Below are 17,069 nucleotides of genomic sequence, written 5' to 3'. Positions count from 1 at the left end.
ATTCTAATCACGCAGGCTGAGTGGACCTTGAACCAGCCCTCACATCCAGGTGAAAATCCCTGACCTGAGCGAGAATCGAACCCGGGGCCTCCGGATAAGAGGCAGGCACACCTCTCCCAAAGCACGGGGCCGGCTATTAGTTCTCCAGACTCTGCGTAATACAGCCAAACATCCGATTAAGTGATTTACTTTCAATTTTTAGTATTAAAGGAGCGATGAGTATGGGTGTTTAAAAGGAGGCAAAGGAAACAATTCAAGTGAAGGATGCCATATTGTTCAATTCTGACAGTAAATGATGACCTCACCAGTTTCAAACCATTTCGATGAAATTCACAGGACGGTGGTTTAGCTGATCTACCATTGTACGTCTCTCTAATACACACAGTGACGATGTGTTGAATGAAGGAAAGAGGGTTAAGATTGAGGCGATAATGACCTCACTCTTAATTAAAGTAGTGTGGAAATGATTGGAGAAACATTTTGAGTCCTGCTGCAGAGGGGCTCGAACCCACCACTTCCAGAGTGAATTTGTTATTTAACAGGTTCTTGGTCTGATAGTTGTATTTGTGTGACGTAGAAAAGGAAGTCTAGAGAGTAACTTTACCTTATAAGGCACTAAAGGAGCTAGTAAATCATCATGTGAAGGCAGGAGCGAGCCATACATACTAGAATCTTGTTAATACGATCACCTGTAGCTCACTACATGCTGTATTAAATGACTCAAGCCTTCTAATGTTATCTTGATTAATATGGCTGATTAATATCCTTCATAGTGCAGGCCATTGATGTTGCTGTGTATGAAGTATACTGTTACTTTATTGCAAGCCAAGCTCTGAGTCCTGTTACAATGTACGTTCATGTTATGAGGAACGCATAAAGCATTACACGATTGTTATTCACGTCTGCAGGCCCTGCATCTGCGTCCTTATCATGCGAGATCCTCTCTTACAACCCAGTGGTGTGACACAATGGTTCTCTACCGCAGCCCGTTCACCTAATGGCCACTACCGTAAGCACAGTAGCTACCTGCGTTTAAGAAGATAGCTAAGGACACTGGGCACTGCTCAGGATGCAAAATATATGCATTGTCAGACATTATTACATTAAAAATCTTCACCTTTTATGTTGAAGCTGTGAATGATAATAATGTAACATATATGAAGAAGCTTGTTCTGAATTTATTGATACCGTATTATATTATTTGTAAGCATAATTTCCGAAAAAATACTACTAATACAAATCTTTCTATTCGGGTACAATTATCTCAAATGTTTCGTCATAATCTATAGTCTATAAATAAAGTTGTAGGGGGTCCGCTGTCTGTAATTTATTTTGTTTTGCCAATTTTTCAGATATTTTTCCGTTTTAGGTCAACTCAAAACCGAATCGGTGGTTTTTACTTTTCGTGTCTGTTTGCCTGTTTGTTTGTCTGTTTGTCTGTTCCACCATCACGTCGAAACGGCTGGAATGATCTCAACCAAACTTCATATTTAGAGTATAATCATCCCGGGGAAGGTTTCGATATGCATATAATTTTAAAATCTTTGAATAGACGGGAGGGGGGTTCCTCCATTTTCTCTTATACCATTGATTTTCTGTAAACTCCGTGGACCGTATGTGAAACGTCTCTTCATTATAAACAACTTTCGTTTTAGTTCATAATTTACCTTACTCTTCACATGACCGATAAATTTACTATTTTCTGCGGGTATCATGCTCTGCATTGAGTTACCGACAGACCGACAACGAACCTACAGGTTACCATGGCAACGTCTCTGACTGCTTGCCAGCAGGGAAATAACGTATTGCCATTTTCCTCATCATGCTTTTAAATTCGTGGTTGTTCCTTGGGTAGAAGGCAAGTGAGGCGTCATTCGACCTATCTGCGGAATATTGGCGGAATGTCGTTGGAGGTCATAACCGCCCTCGATTAGATTAAGTAATAGCACCATTGGTCATTTCTTATCTGTTTACCTAAGAATCACTGCGCCTAAATTTCTCCTCTGTTACCGCTTTATTATATCCATGAATCACACCGGCATAATTTAGTGAGGGGCATTTGATTTTCCAATACATTCACTTGGCATTTACATATTTGTCGTTATCCGGTCGTCCTCAGTTATAATCCATTTTCTATTAATTTCAACTTTCTTAACTGTATTATTTTCTTCCTTAATTACTCCGTATGTATGCGAGTGCTAGAATCTACTGGATATATTTCCACCAAACTTCATATTTAGAATCCACCTGTCCTTGGGTAGGTTTTAGGGCAAATATTGTTTCTAAATCCCTGAACTGACTGCGCGTTTATACTAAACCGCGATTTTGCACTCCCACAAAATATACACAACAACGGAAATCTACCTGCCTTAATGGAAATTTAATTTCTAAACCTTTTTTCTCATGTGCAACATTTCGATACGAGGATGAATAAGGGAGATATCATTAATGGACCGTTTTTCGGTTCAAGTCCCATCGGACTTAACTCAAGAGCGGGTGCGTGTAAAGCGTATTTCTTACAACTTGAAAACTACTGAAGATATTGGAACCAAACTTTATATTTGGCATCCACCTGTCCAAAGGTAGGTTTTAAAGGTCAATAACATTTCATGTTCCCGGAATGGACTGGTGGTTTATAGGGAACCGAAATGGTGATTTTACTCTTCCACAATATATACAGTACAAGACAAACCTGACTGGAAATCTACCAAACGTGATGGAATTCCATTTCTAAAACTTTTTTTATGTGCATTTTTTCGCCAGGAGGATTAATAAGATAGATATCATGAACGGTCAGTTTTGCAGGTTAAGTCCAGCGGACATACATGAAAAGGTGTTGTGCGTGGAGCAGATTCCTTATCTATCTATATAAATAAAATCGTAAAGACTGTGTGCCTCTACACTGACTATTTTGGCGAAATTTTCGCACAGCTCCCCGTTTAAGGGTGTAATAATGACCATCTGTATAGTTTCTTGGTTTAGTTTCCTGAAAATCCTAATTTTTACCCTCTTCGCCAAAAATCCAGATTGCGGCATAATCTGCCAGACGAAAAAGAAAATTGAAATTTGACAAAATTATACGTTTTAGCCTGTAACGGAAGGAAAACTTCCAAGATCTTTAATTTTTTCACTTTTTCCCCCCGAAGAATATCGAAATATGCAGGCAATTTTAATGATGGAGCAGACCTTCGGGAAGTCCTATCACATAACGAATTGCACAATCTCCGTTCAATTCGGAATGATCTACAACCTTGCTCTTATGACTTTTTGTCGTATCTGTATCCCTTCTACGTTTGATTTTTTTCTCTATTAATCGATGTTAAGTAAATCTGGACTTTTCACATGCATTATTTTTACATTCAATCACTTATAGGAAATATAGAATCATCAAACTCTTCACGAAAATTGGCCCACCCAGTAGCCATACGTGAGCCACATGCTATGTATGTAGCTGCCACATAATTATCCGAAAAGTAATGCAATGTGATATAATCTTACAAAAACTTTACCCTGTTCAACGTTTCTAACTCAATCTGACCCAAGAATAGATGAGATATTATAGGACCAGCCATTTAGACCACTAAATCCGGCGCCTTATGGTACAATCCTTTGTCGATATGATGTACGTTTAGCAGCAGTTAATCTGTAAATGAAGGTCTGCAATAATGTAAACACACACATACTTTCGTATGTCGATCTATATATATTCACTGATGTCGATTTGTAGTGATCAAGAAAGGGTGTGTCTGCTATTGTAATCCGTACTCCCCACACCGACTTTGACTGGCAGTAGGAATGGGGTCCTTCTCCAACTCCAGTGTAACTGTTATTAGTAAGGAAGGCCTACTATTGTAATGAATAGTTCACTTCTCGATTTGACTTGCAGAAGGCAAGGGAGCATGCAGTTTTGTTGAAAACTCCCCTACCCGATTGTGTTTGGCAGTAGGCAAGAGTGCCCGCAATTATAAACAAATGTCCTCATCTAAAATGTGACTGGCATTAGGCATAGTGGCCTGCTATTTTGATGGAAACTCACCAAGTTGGTGTGACTGGCAGTAAGCTGGCTGGCAGTAGGAAAAAAGAGGTCTGGCATTATAATGGTAACTGCACAACTCAATTTTGACTGATAGTAGGGTAGTTGCCTGCCATTATAATAGAAAATCCTCAACTATTTTCTGTCTGGAAGTAGGAAAGGGGGCTGCTATTGTAACGAAAACTCCCCAAATCGATTGTGACCGCACAGTAGGCAATGGGGCCTGCAATTATAATGTAAACTTCCCAACTCTACTGTGAATGGCAAGTGAGCCTGCCGTTATATCACAAATCCGTAACAAACACTTTACATCGGACTTCCCCACGCTGTTTCTCGGATAACGCTAAGAGACATGCAATTTTAAAACAATCTTATTTACTGCATGTACAGTATTTACTTCGATATTCGAATACAATGTAGAATACCGTAGCGAAGCACGGGTACATTTGCTAGTGCCAGAATAAATAATGTCAGATTATAGACCAGTTTTTCAATTGAAATTCGATTAGAAAGTACCGGTAGGGAAAAAGCTTCTCAAAAAACATTATTTTGTAATTTTCGGAAAGATTTCTAGTTCTGTTCTCAGCCTGCTGATGGAAATGAATATAAAACATTATCAAAGATATTTAGCTTATAAATTAGTGTAGAATATATTAGCCCCCAGGGTCTGAAGGTTTTGAGTTATTAGTATCTAAACTTTGAAGAATGTTACAGGAAATAACTTCTAAAGTAAATATTATCTTCTTCAGATACTACCATAACTTCATAATATCCCAGTAATGCAATCCGCACCTTTTTCTGATTATTTATCTGCTTCCTGTACACGAATCTTGCCAATTAAAAATCTAGAATATGCCACGTTGAACCCTCATTTTGTTCAAAAGTTCTTCAGTACATTCATCTCAGCTGTTATACCACCATTATAACAGATTAGTGTCTAGAACATTCTTCTGGAGAGTACCTGGGCCATTGTACTGGTATTCTTTCCCGAACTCAGTGGTTAAAACTCTAATTGGGATTTTGTGTGACCCCATACATGCACTTGGCTAACAGATTTCATCACAGTTCGTGGCGAGCAGCCAGACAGGCAGGTTGTAACATAGCTCGACTCCGCTATAGCTAGTGAGACTTGTTAGTGCCGCAGTGAAACCATCCTCGGACATAAACATTTCATTAGTGAAATCATCATAGTTTACCGTTTAATACATTGACTTGTGGAAAAGTATAGTATCAGTTAATTAACACTATACAATGGCTGACCCCCTAGATACGGGGCAGTCCATTAAGTTGGCATTAGAGCAGTGGCGGCTCGTGGATATCAGCAGTGGGGGGCGCACCTTAGTTTCATAATTCCACAAATATCTCAAGTTCTTCAAAACATGTTATCAAGATACACAATTCGAACACTATACGGTGCAATGAATACGCAATTGTTTTGATTATTATTATTATTATTATTATTATTATTATTATTATTATTATTATTATTATTATTATTATTATTATATGTCTTTACTGGCAGGACCTAGTGTTTACAGTGCACTATGTCTTCTGGTATGGGCTAGAGCAATTTTGTTACTTTCATTGATCTGTCTCTGTCATATCCTTGGCTTTGACAATATGAAAGTGACTGAGGTATGAGCGATGCTAGTAATTCCATTCCTTCTGCAGCCAGTCCCTGCTATGAATGGTGTGAAAATGTTGCTCATAGGGTCGGTTGGTGCGTGCATTTCAGTGGGCTTCGCAGACTGATATATAACAGCAACTTCTGGCTCAGTGAGGAAAGCAACGGGAAACTACCTCACTCCTCATTTCCCTAGTATGCCTCTTCAGTGATGCCTAGGCCATCTATGGCAGCTGATGGCAGAGCTGTTGAGGATCCAACCAGCCTTAGGGCTGAAGACTGAACATACATAATAATAATAATAATAATAATAATAATAATAATAATAATATTTGCCTGTTCTTGTCCACCATCGAGTTATGTTTACGAATAGTTTCATTGTAGTGATCACTTACACAAGACACGACATTGACTTCACCAAGCATTTCAAAGTCCATGGTACTATTGATATCACCCCTGTGGTGATCCATTTATCTCCTTTCCTAGAACGGGAGAATAGCGGGCAAGGAAAGCAGTAAAAGGTTTCTGAGATATCACTTCCACATATCCGCGAGTTCTTGTTATATACGTCAGGAGAACTAATTTGTCTTTGGAAAGCCTATTTTCATTTTTCTTTGTCTCCGGTTTTTTTCAACAAGAAGTCTGGTGTCGGCCTAAAACACTCCTTCAGTTCGACTTTCTTCTCGGTAGAAAGAGAAGAAAACGTTAGTTCTTTAATATGTTCGACGGTAATCATACTGTACGAAGTGCATACATAACACTACGCCTACATATAAATCACAACCTTTCTCCTAATTTCACCTTGTCACAGTCACATCACGGTCATTCACCAACACAAAGTTAAACATCGCGCTCTCCAGTGAGTATGGCCAACATGAGTCAAGTGCGAGGAGCCAGTAGTTACAGTCGTTACTCGTTTCGTTAGTTAATAATCCTAAAAATTACAAGACTATTTTAAATGTATACCGGCACATTTAACTCAGGTAAGTGCCTCATTAAAATAGTTCCTAGTTTTAGGAGAGAAATGGCATAAACTGACCCCTGTTAAATAGAAATCAGATCACCAATGTTTCGGGTAGGTTGGTTGCAACGATGGGCCGCGGCAGAAACGCGCCGGAATATCCGTAGAACAGCACATCTCTACTGCGCCTCTGATTGGCTCCCTCAAGGCCAGTCAAGCGAGACTCGGGAGTATTTGGTCCGCTGTGAGAGAGCGCCCTCCTGCGTAGGGCCAGCAGCGCATCGCGCCGCAGCACAGTACAACTCGCGCCCTTGATAATAATCTTATAGTAAAATATTTCCCTTGTTAACATATAAGATTAAAATTCCCGAATTTAATGGAACCTCGTGGGGGGCGCGCGCCTTAGCGCCTCCCAAACGAGCCGCCACTGCATTAGAGACATGTTATATGCACGACTCGCTACCTCTATTAGACTCAGTGAACCATAGGCCTACTCTAACGAACGGAACATCACAATTTCAACCAGCAACTGCCAGCTATAATCATCAACAGTTAGCATGCTATTCTCATCAGCAACACCAACATCAACAGCAGCAGCAGGACCAGCACCAGCAACAACATCGCGGCGCTCAGAACACGGGCACTCATACCCCCTCACTACAAGAGAGCATCACACCTGCAAGTAATAATGTATGTACTCCTCATCAACGAAATGACCTACTAGATAATAGTGTAGATGTACCTAATCAACCAGCTAAACGATTTTGCGGAAAAATGGTAGGACAGTCAAATGGAACCATAAACGAAGTCGAAAAGTTGATAGACATGGATATGTCAGACGCCAGTACTTCACATCTAGTAATCCCTCGGTCCAAGACGTGCCAGTAAATAATCACTCAAGTTCAAATAAGCTTAGTTCTGATAAGAGAGCGCCTACCTATCAAAGTAAAGACAATAGATATAGTCGCACAGACATAGGCCCGTGCTGTATTTTCGTAGAAAGTTTGGACAGTAAAGTTGGTCATCTACACCCTATGTCGACAGGTAAACTGCTTTTTCAAGATAACAATGTCTAAAGGAAGTGGTTGACATACGCCCTATTGAAAAAAAATCGTTTTAAAATTATAGCTCGCACGGCAGGATCTGCAAATTTAATTGTACAATGTGATGTTTTTAAACAAAGGAATTTAGAAGCTTACGTTCCCAACTTTCTGATCCATAAACAGGGTATAATCAGAAATATCGACACCACGTTAAGCGAGCAGGAAATTTTAGAAGAAATTGACTCTCCATGTCCAGTTGTGCGTATTAAGAGATATACCAAAAGATCACATACGAACCCAGATCAAGTTATGGCAATCCCAGCGTGTCTCGTAACTTTTCGATCGCAGTCCCTCCTCACTCATATAGCTATATTGGGAACTCGCTGCGCTGTGGAACCGTATGTTGCTCCAGTAGTACAGTGTGACCTATGTTTACGTCTGGGCCACAGGCAAGGACAACGCAAGTCAAGAGTGCACTCTGTCAAGGTCAACATTTTGCTTCAGATAAGAACTGTCCGGTGTACGTTAGACAGCGAGACATGAAAAGGGCAACTGCTTATAACACACTTCCTATGCATACATCAACAGAACAGCAAAGTCAGGGATACGCTCAGGTGGTTGCTACTGTACCACAATACAGTAGTCACGAAGAATTTCCTCCTCTACCGACACAGCCACTACAAAATTAATCTATAATAAACAATCAGTATCATACAGCTTTGCCATCAATGCAATCATCACAACAGTTATCCCATCCACAATATCATGGTCAACAGGAACAAGGGCTACTCGCACCGCATCACACCGCGCCTACGCAACGACAACTTCCCTTCCTCTCCACTCTACGTCCTACTTGCCGCCAAGAAGCTCCCCCTCCTTCCCCAGCTTACCCTCCCCCCACCACCGAGTGTTTGCTCCTCAGCAATTACCAATTACACCTATTGGACAAAACCCATATCCTCCTCGTCCATATAACATTCCTGACCATTCCATCAATCGAAATAACTTCATTATAGAAGAATTAGTCAAACTTATCATACAAATAATCACCTCGTCTCAGACAACACCCGGAGAAAATCCCCTTGTCATTCGGGAATTAATATCTAGTTTAATAAATATATTCAATGGGTTTTAAGGTCCTGCAGTGGAATGCTAGATCTGCCATTGCTAATAAGGAAAGTTTAGAGCACGAACTTGGTTGCAGAGATATCAAGGTGGCAGCGATTTCCGAGACGTGGTTCAACGCATCAAAACATAATAAGATTTCGAAATTATAATATTCTACGAGACGATCGGTTCGATGGGAAAGGAGGCACAGCACTTTTCATGTAGTTCCTTTTAAGGTACTGCCTGTCACAGTGGGGTAGATCCTGGTATACAACTCGTTGCAGCACGTATACATTCCCCTGCGCTTGAGTTCACATGTCTTTCAATATATTGTAAACCAGGTAGAATTATATAACACCGGCAGTTTGGAATCATATTTTATCTCCTTTGGCACCACCGTACCTTATATGCCGAGACCTCAACGCACACAGTACTACCTGGGGGTGTGCCTTCACCGACCGACAGGGTTGCAATATTTTAGAGACAGTCGACACTTTCAATCTATCCATACTGAATGACGGCTCACCAACACTAGTTCCGTCCTTATATCACCGTCCATAGGCAGTTGATATAACAATGTGCTCTCCCGCCATTGCCACAATCACCCACTGGAATGCACTTAAAGACTAGCTTGGTTCAAATCACTATCCAATACTTATCAACATTGATATTTCTCCTACAAGTAACCCCTCACCATATCCATCAAGCAAGTGGTGCAGACTGGACGCTAAAATACTTGAGGAAGCACGCTGTTTTCGGACCCAAACATCCGCCATGGACAATTATAATACCTTTGTTGAGATGATGGAACGTGTTTCTCATATATCTATCCCCTTGAGCAAACCTCCTGGTCAGAAAAATACTCCAACAGTATGGTGGAACGCTGATTGTTCCCGCGCCATTGCCCTCCGGCGGACGGCTCTCCGGGAATTCCGAACACACCATACCCAAGAAACATACCTACAATATCAGAAGATTTCTGCTCGAACTAAGCGATTTCTCAAGCAAACTAAGAAACAGAGTTGGCAAAAATACTGCTCCACATTGAATAAGAAAACCCCAATAGCAGAAGTTTGGCATCGCATACGACATTTGCGCAACAGAAATTATAGTACTCAGGATTCGTCACTTGATACCTCTTAGTTAGAGGATTTTGCTGATAGAATTACGCCACCATCACCTAGTTATCCACCGTGTACATTTAATGAAGAGCACTCCGAACACTTTCTCTGTTCGCCATTTACAATCAACGAGCTCCGTGTGGCCATTAAGAACTCCGCCAATACAGCAACGGGCATTGATGAAATCCGATACCCCATGTTACAACATCTTCCTGACGAAACATTGCAGCTTCTTCTCCGGATTGTCAATGAACTTTGGTTTCAAAAATGCATACCTGAGTCATGGAAGACACAAATTGTAGTATCCATCCTCAAGCCAGGAAAAGAGCCAGGAGATCCAGCAGGATATCGAGCTATTGCCCTTTCTTCCTGCATTGGTAAAACGGTGGAAAGAATGATTAAAAATCGCTTGGTTTGGTGGCTAGAATCACAATCTCTGCTACCTTCTACACAAAATGGATTCCGCAAGGGTCGTGGCACGTATGATAACCATGCCATATTAACCACAGCGATTCATACAGCTTTTCTAAATAAACACTACCTTTGTGCTCTGTTTTTGGACATATCCGCTGCGTATGACAATGTACGAATACCAATACTAATGGATAAACTGATTGCTCTTGGATTGCCTCCAACTTTTGTGTCGGGTATATATCAATTTATACATGTTAGATGGCTTTATTTTCGTTATAACCATAGACTTCTCGGGCCACGACGATCGACCCAAGGACTCCCTCAAGGTGTAGTACTTAGTCCCATACTGTATACTATTTATACCCGAGATTTGGAAAATATTCTGCCTCCTAGAGTTAGCCTTCTTCAGTATGCTGACTACGTATACATGTTTACATCAGCGACGACAGTACCTGCTGCCAAGTGTCGTCTTGCAGATGCTATGCAGCATGTAAATCAGTGGTTACATCAACATGGGTTAGACCTCTCTGCAAGTAAATCCTCGGCAGTAATATTCACAAAAAGAAGAATTGAACCACCAATTTACAACATCCTGGGATCACACAACATCTTAGTTCACCCACAAACCAAATTCCTCGGACTTGTGTATGATTCCCGTCTCACGTGGACTGCTCATATGCAACATATTATTCCAAAATTGGAACAAGGGATCAATATCCTGCGCACATTAACTCGAACTTGGTGGGGAGCACACCCATCTATACTCTTAGTGCTATATCGCACGCTGATAAGATCGAAGATGGACTATGGAAGCATGTTTTATTTCAGTGGCAATAAACACCTACTAAATAAACTAGATAGTATTCAATTTCAGTGCATTCGCATATGCCTTGGAGCTATGAAAACCACGCCAACTAATGCTCTTCTCTTAGAAGCCGCAGAGATGCCCTTAACTATCCGTGCACAGTTTCTTTCAGATAAGTTCATACTAAAACAAACTCACACTTAAAATTCAACAGTTCTAATACCTCTTCGCAGATTACAACATTTAGCAGACGATCAAGACCGGCTTTCTTTGAATCAAAGATATCTCCTGCTGCAAAGTGTCACATATATAGACTCATTACTGACCCAAAACTGTCAAAAGAGTGTGGCAGACATATATGATATTCCATTTGAGCACTGCATATGCCCTATGGAAGTGGATAGATCACTAACATATCTACAAAAAAATCACAGATTGGTGCAGTTATGTCAAGAGGATTTGACTCTCCGGTATCCTTCGTCTGTTAAAATTTATACTGATGGCTCAAAAATACCAATAAGTGGCGTAGGATGTGCATTCCATTGTCCTGATAAACATGAAACTCAAGGTTTTCGTTTGCCAGAACATATTTCTATCTGCAGCAGAAGCTATTGCCATCAGAAGCGCTCAAATATGTCAGACGATTCTACCGTAAGAGTATCACTATCATTACCGATTCATTGAGCGTCCTTTCCACACTATCTACACCGCTTATCCTCCAGAAACCCAATATCTACCAAATCAGAATTATTCAAAAAACATAATATGAACTCCAAAGACGCGGTTCTAGAGTAAACTTCGTATGGGTCCCAGCCCACATCGGGATACCACATAATGAATATGTAGATGACTTAGCGAAGAAAGCATGTGTCAGTGGACAGGTCCTGAACACTCCCAGCAACTTCGTGGATTATACAGTGATTATGTTCCAACGAGCATATAGTCAGTGGTCACAGAAGTGGGAGGAAACAAAGAGCCACAAAGGTAAATTTTACTCAACGATTGAACAGTATCCCCCGCGACGTCCTTGGTTTGCACAATGGAACACTCAACGACGATTCATCTCGACTATCACTCGAATGCGCTTCAATCACGGAAGTTTTAGAAGTCACCTTTATCGCATCAACGTAGTGGACACACCGTACTGTTCCTGTGATGCCCAGTCGATTCAGGACCTAAACCATCTCATTTTTGCATATGCTCATTACCACCAACAACAAAATGTGTTTCTTATAGCTCTGCTTCACGCTAAGCAACAGTTACCAACCTGTGTAAACACACTACTGGTGACCAAAAACAAAAAAGTGTATACTATTATTGGGAACTATTTAAAAACAACTTGTCTACAAATTTGACTGATTTCCTATGGAAATGTATGTGATTTTAATGTAATGATGTGCAATATCTCTGTCTTTTATATGTATATATATTTTACACTATGACAATGACTTGTAACGAATTGTAAAGTTCAAACTAGCGTACTATAATATCCAGGTGGCTGTTTGGTCTGTAGCTGATCTAAAGCCAAATAAATAAATAAAAACAGATTTCATCACTCATCAAGATTCTAAACATGACATGATATCTACTGCATTGTGGTAAGTATAACCAGCGAGAACTGAAGACATTTTTAATATGAGCGTGCCTCGCGAGGCACAATGTTTAAGTGACTATCTGTAAGTACTTACACATATTTCATCCCTAAGAAATGACGCATATTTGGATTCAGAAAATGGAGAAATAGAGAGATAGAAAACATATTTTTTCATCATATAAATGGGGGCCTTTAAGAATGAAATGTGTTTAATTTTTCAGGGTAACATGGAGTAGGGCCAGAAAGAGGAACTTTTTATAAGATATCATTGTTTGTCATTAAGGGAAGTTGGAATATCATATTTCGTTAATGCTAAATTTGCTAACTTTTTCGTTCTTATTCTCTTGAAAGTCTGCAGCAGGAACTTTGAAATTTTGAGACTGGTTTTAGCCTCTTGGTCGTTTACTCAAATTGGATTAAATGGAATTTAAGGATTAAATAAGGTAGGTGTTGGTTTCCTTATTTTAAACTGTGTGTGACAATGATGGCCGCGAGTCTCCTCTGGTTTGACACAATGTTCGCAGGGCAGGCACGCGGTAAAGAAACTCCTCAGAAGATACTAAAATTTGTCAGTAATGGAAATGTGCCTGGAATGTTCTGAAAGTGAAATCTGTGAGAATCTACTACTGTCCTATATGGAGAGTGAAGCAGGCGAGAGTTAGCTAGTCTTGAATAAGTCTCGTTACGGTCGCGAGTCAGCGCGTCTGTAAAAAACAAGACGGTCTTGATAACGCGAAGTGCGACGAGTTTTGAAGTGAACAATTCTGGAAACTGGAGATAAGGAGTTCGACCTGTCAAAGGGTTGTATGTGTGACCGCGTTCATGACTACATCTGTGTGAAGTGGAAAACTCCAATGTGTATGAACTTGTAAATAACAGTAAATTGTAGTTTAATAAATTCAGTCGATGGTAGCGTAAGACGCGCTACCTCTCTGTACAGTCATTTTAGCTTTAAGGACCCTGTCATCCCACCATAAATATTTAAGAAGAAGAAATGTTTGATAAATGGGTCTAATTCAAGAAGTAACTGATTTTTTCTGTAATTTCAGTTCGTTTTCTCTTAATTGCTGCATAATATAATATCTGAAAATTGTAATGTTATCGGGTTAGTAGTTTGTGAGATAGAAGGAGGTCGAGGCGGTAAGGGTGCGCTCAGTTCACCCGGAAGAACGAGGGTTCGATTTCCCATCAGGAAGTCGAAATATAGCATGAAGAATTAGTTGATAAGATAATCAGCTATGTGGGGAACGATACAGAGAGGAACGTTACTGTACCTACTATAGCGGGTGATCTGAACTTGCCAAATGTTAACTGGGAGGGAATGCGAAGGACAGAAAGCACGACTAACAAATGGTGAATAAGTTATCATGGGAAGGACATCTGAATCAGAAAGTGATGGAACCAACTAGAGGGAAAAATATTCTAGACGTGGTGCTGATAAAACCAGATGAGCTCTATAGGGAAACGGAAGTGATAGATGGTATAAGTGATCGTGAAGCTGTCTTTGTCAGAGTTAAAATAAACGTGTTAGAAAGGAATGTTGTAAAAGTAGGACTATTAGGCAATACCATAATAGATTACAATATGGCCGATAAGAGCGGAATGGCGACATTTTTAGAATGATCAATGGAAAATGGTAAATAAAAATATAAACAGTCTATTGAATGGGTTTAAAGTATATGTTGAGGAGTGTAAAAACAGAAATGTATCTTTAAAAGCGGTAAGGAATAGTAAGGACCCATTATATTATTAGAGGGAAATATATTGAGAAGGAAGTGAAGACTGGAAAGGAATAGAGTTAGGAATGGTTGCGGGAGTAAGGAGAGACTGAAGGAGCTCACTAGGAAATTGAATTCAGCGAAACAATAAGCTAAGGGTAACATGCTGGCAAACATAATTGGGAGCCACATGAATTTTAGGGAGCAGTGGAAGGACATGTATAGATGGTGTCGTATGAGTTGCGCCGAGTAAAAGTTGTGCCGTGTTACAATCAGTAAAACTTGCGCCGTGGTCATTAATCATTCTAGAGGTCTTGTTTGGGAATTCCACAGGGAATGAAACAACGCTGATAGAATGAACATTTGCGATGGAAAACTGTAAATTTCAGTTATTGTTGAGATTAAGAGAGCTTCTTCATGTCGCTGATGGAACGTAGGCTTCCCATCACTGCTCCGGGGGTTAAATCTACGATCACTTTAGATAGCGTTTATGCTGGACAAAGCTGGCGTTCAAAATATTATTTCTGATTTCTTCATATTTATATCAGCATCACTGTTTGAAACAATTTCATTTGTCATTTATTAATCTGTTATACCCAGGGGAATGCGACAGGCCTCGCCAGGGCACACAATTTCCTTTCTTTGGCAGTAGCTATGGTTCATTCCTGAGCCCTATCACTTCATAAGGAGTGCATGTCGGGGAAACGTAGGGTGAGATAGTTTTTCTTCTGTTTTCACTGGTCATTCTTTATTCAACAAATTCGGTACATTTCATTTGCCATCCATTAATCTTTGTCCGCAAAAGCATTCGGCAGTATTTTCTTCCTTTAGCAGTATTTCATTCTTCATTCATTCTATTCCTGACCCTGTCAGTTAGCTACAAACAGGCTGTGGATATTCTTCATAAGACTGAAAGTCTAATTCCATGTTTCCACACTTGGTTTGTAAATTAAGTCAAACTACGTAGTTATACACATTTCACCCACTGATATAAATATGATGCAGGTTTTCTAAATGTGCAAGAAACCAACATTGATAGAGTGAATACCGAGCTCAATAGCTGCATTAAGTGCGGCCAATATCCAGTATTCGGGAGATAGTATGTTCGAACCCCACTGTCGGCAGCCCTGAAAATGGTTTTCCGTGGTTTCCCATTTTCACACCAGGCAAATGCTGGGGCTGTACCTTAATTAAGGCCACGGCCGCTTCCTTCCCAATCCTAGCCCTTTCCTGTCCCATCGTCGCCGTAAGACGTATTTGTGTCGGTGCGACGTAAAACAACTATAAAAAAATAAGATAGAGTGAATAATATTTTTTAAATATTAATTTCAAAATCTCAGTACTACAGATATTCACAGACATTCCTTGAACTTGGAAATAACCCCCTGCGGTGCAGCGCAGGTAGCAGATGCTTGAGACAGCTGTTAAACCACTTCCACTCCCGGCGGGGAATCTCCACGGCGCAACTCATACAGAACTGTATAGATACTTTAAGGTAGAAACAGGTTCTAGGAAGGAGATTTCTGGGATCATTAATGAACTAGGGGGGTGTATCTGCAAGGGCTTACATAAGGCATAAGTATTCAATCAGCAATATGTAAAGGTAATTGGATATAAAGATAATGTCCTGATAGAGGAGACAACTAATAATGGCGAAATACTGAAATTTTCCTATGATAATAAAGAAATTTATAAAGCTATAAAGGCAGCTGGGCTTGATACAATTTCTGGGGATATATTAAAGGCTATGGGTTGGGATATAGCGCCATATCTGAAATACTTATTTTATTACTCTTTGCATGAAGGAGCTATAACAAAAGGATTGGAGACTTGCAATAGTAAACCCATTGTTCAAGGGAAAGGATGACAAACACAAAGCGGAAAATTTCAGGCCAGTCAGCTTGACATGTGTAGTTTGTAAGCTCTGGGAAAACTTTTTTTTCTGATTATATTAGACACGTTTGCGAAAGTATTAGCTGGTTTGAATGAAGGCAGTTCGGGTTTAGGAAAGGTTATTCCAGTGAAGCTCAGCTTGTAGAATTCCAGCAAGATATAGCAGGTATTTTGTATTCTGGAGGTGAAATGAACTGCATCGCTATTGAGCTATCCAACGATTTTGATAGGGTAGATCATAAGAGACTAGAGAAAAAAATTAGGGCTATTGGATTAGACAAAAGAGTGATTGAATGGGTGGCTACATTTCTAGAAAATAGAACTCAGAGAATTAGAGTAGGTGAAGCGTTATCTGGTAATGAAATGATTAAGATGGGGGTCCCGCAGGGAAGTACTATTGGACCTTTATGTTTTCTTATATATATACAGGGTGAAGCGTAATTCGCGCACTCGGGCGTCGCAACGCGACTCCTCACATACCAGCAATAAAAAAATGTCTCTTACAAAATTTCGTCTTGCGAGTATATCCGGCAGAAAAACGACGTTGAAGAGTAGCGATCTGGCAACACTGTAACCACATGTAGGGTAACTATCTCTGTCAGCAGTGGTATGGTTGTAACGTTCCAGACGTTACAGTGTAATTATGTTAATTTTATTATGTGTAATTAATTCAGGAATTTAACGTCATGATATTTATTTTGGTATGTAATTGTATTATAATTCATGTTTAATCATTTGCTCACTATCATTTCATTA

The sequence above is a fragment of the Anabrus simplex genome, chromosome 1 (genome assembly GCF_040414725.1).
Source record: "Anabrus simplex isolate iqAnaSimp1 chromosome 1, ASM4041472v1, whole genome shotgun sequence".
Lineage (NCBI taxonomy): Eukaryota > Metazoa > Arthropoda > Insecta > Orthoptera > Tettigoniidae > Anabrus > Anabrus simplex.
The sequence above is the reverse complement of the archived record's forward strand: the minus strand, read 5'-3'. Positions refer to the sequence as shown.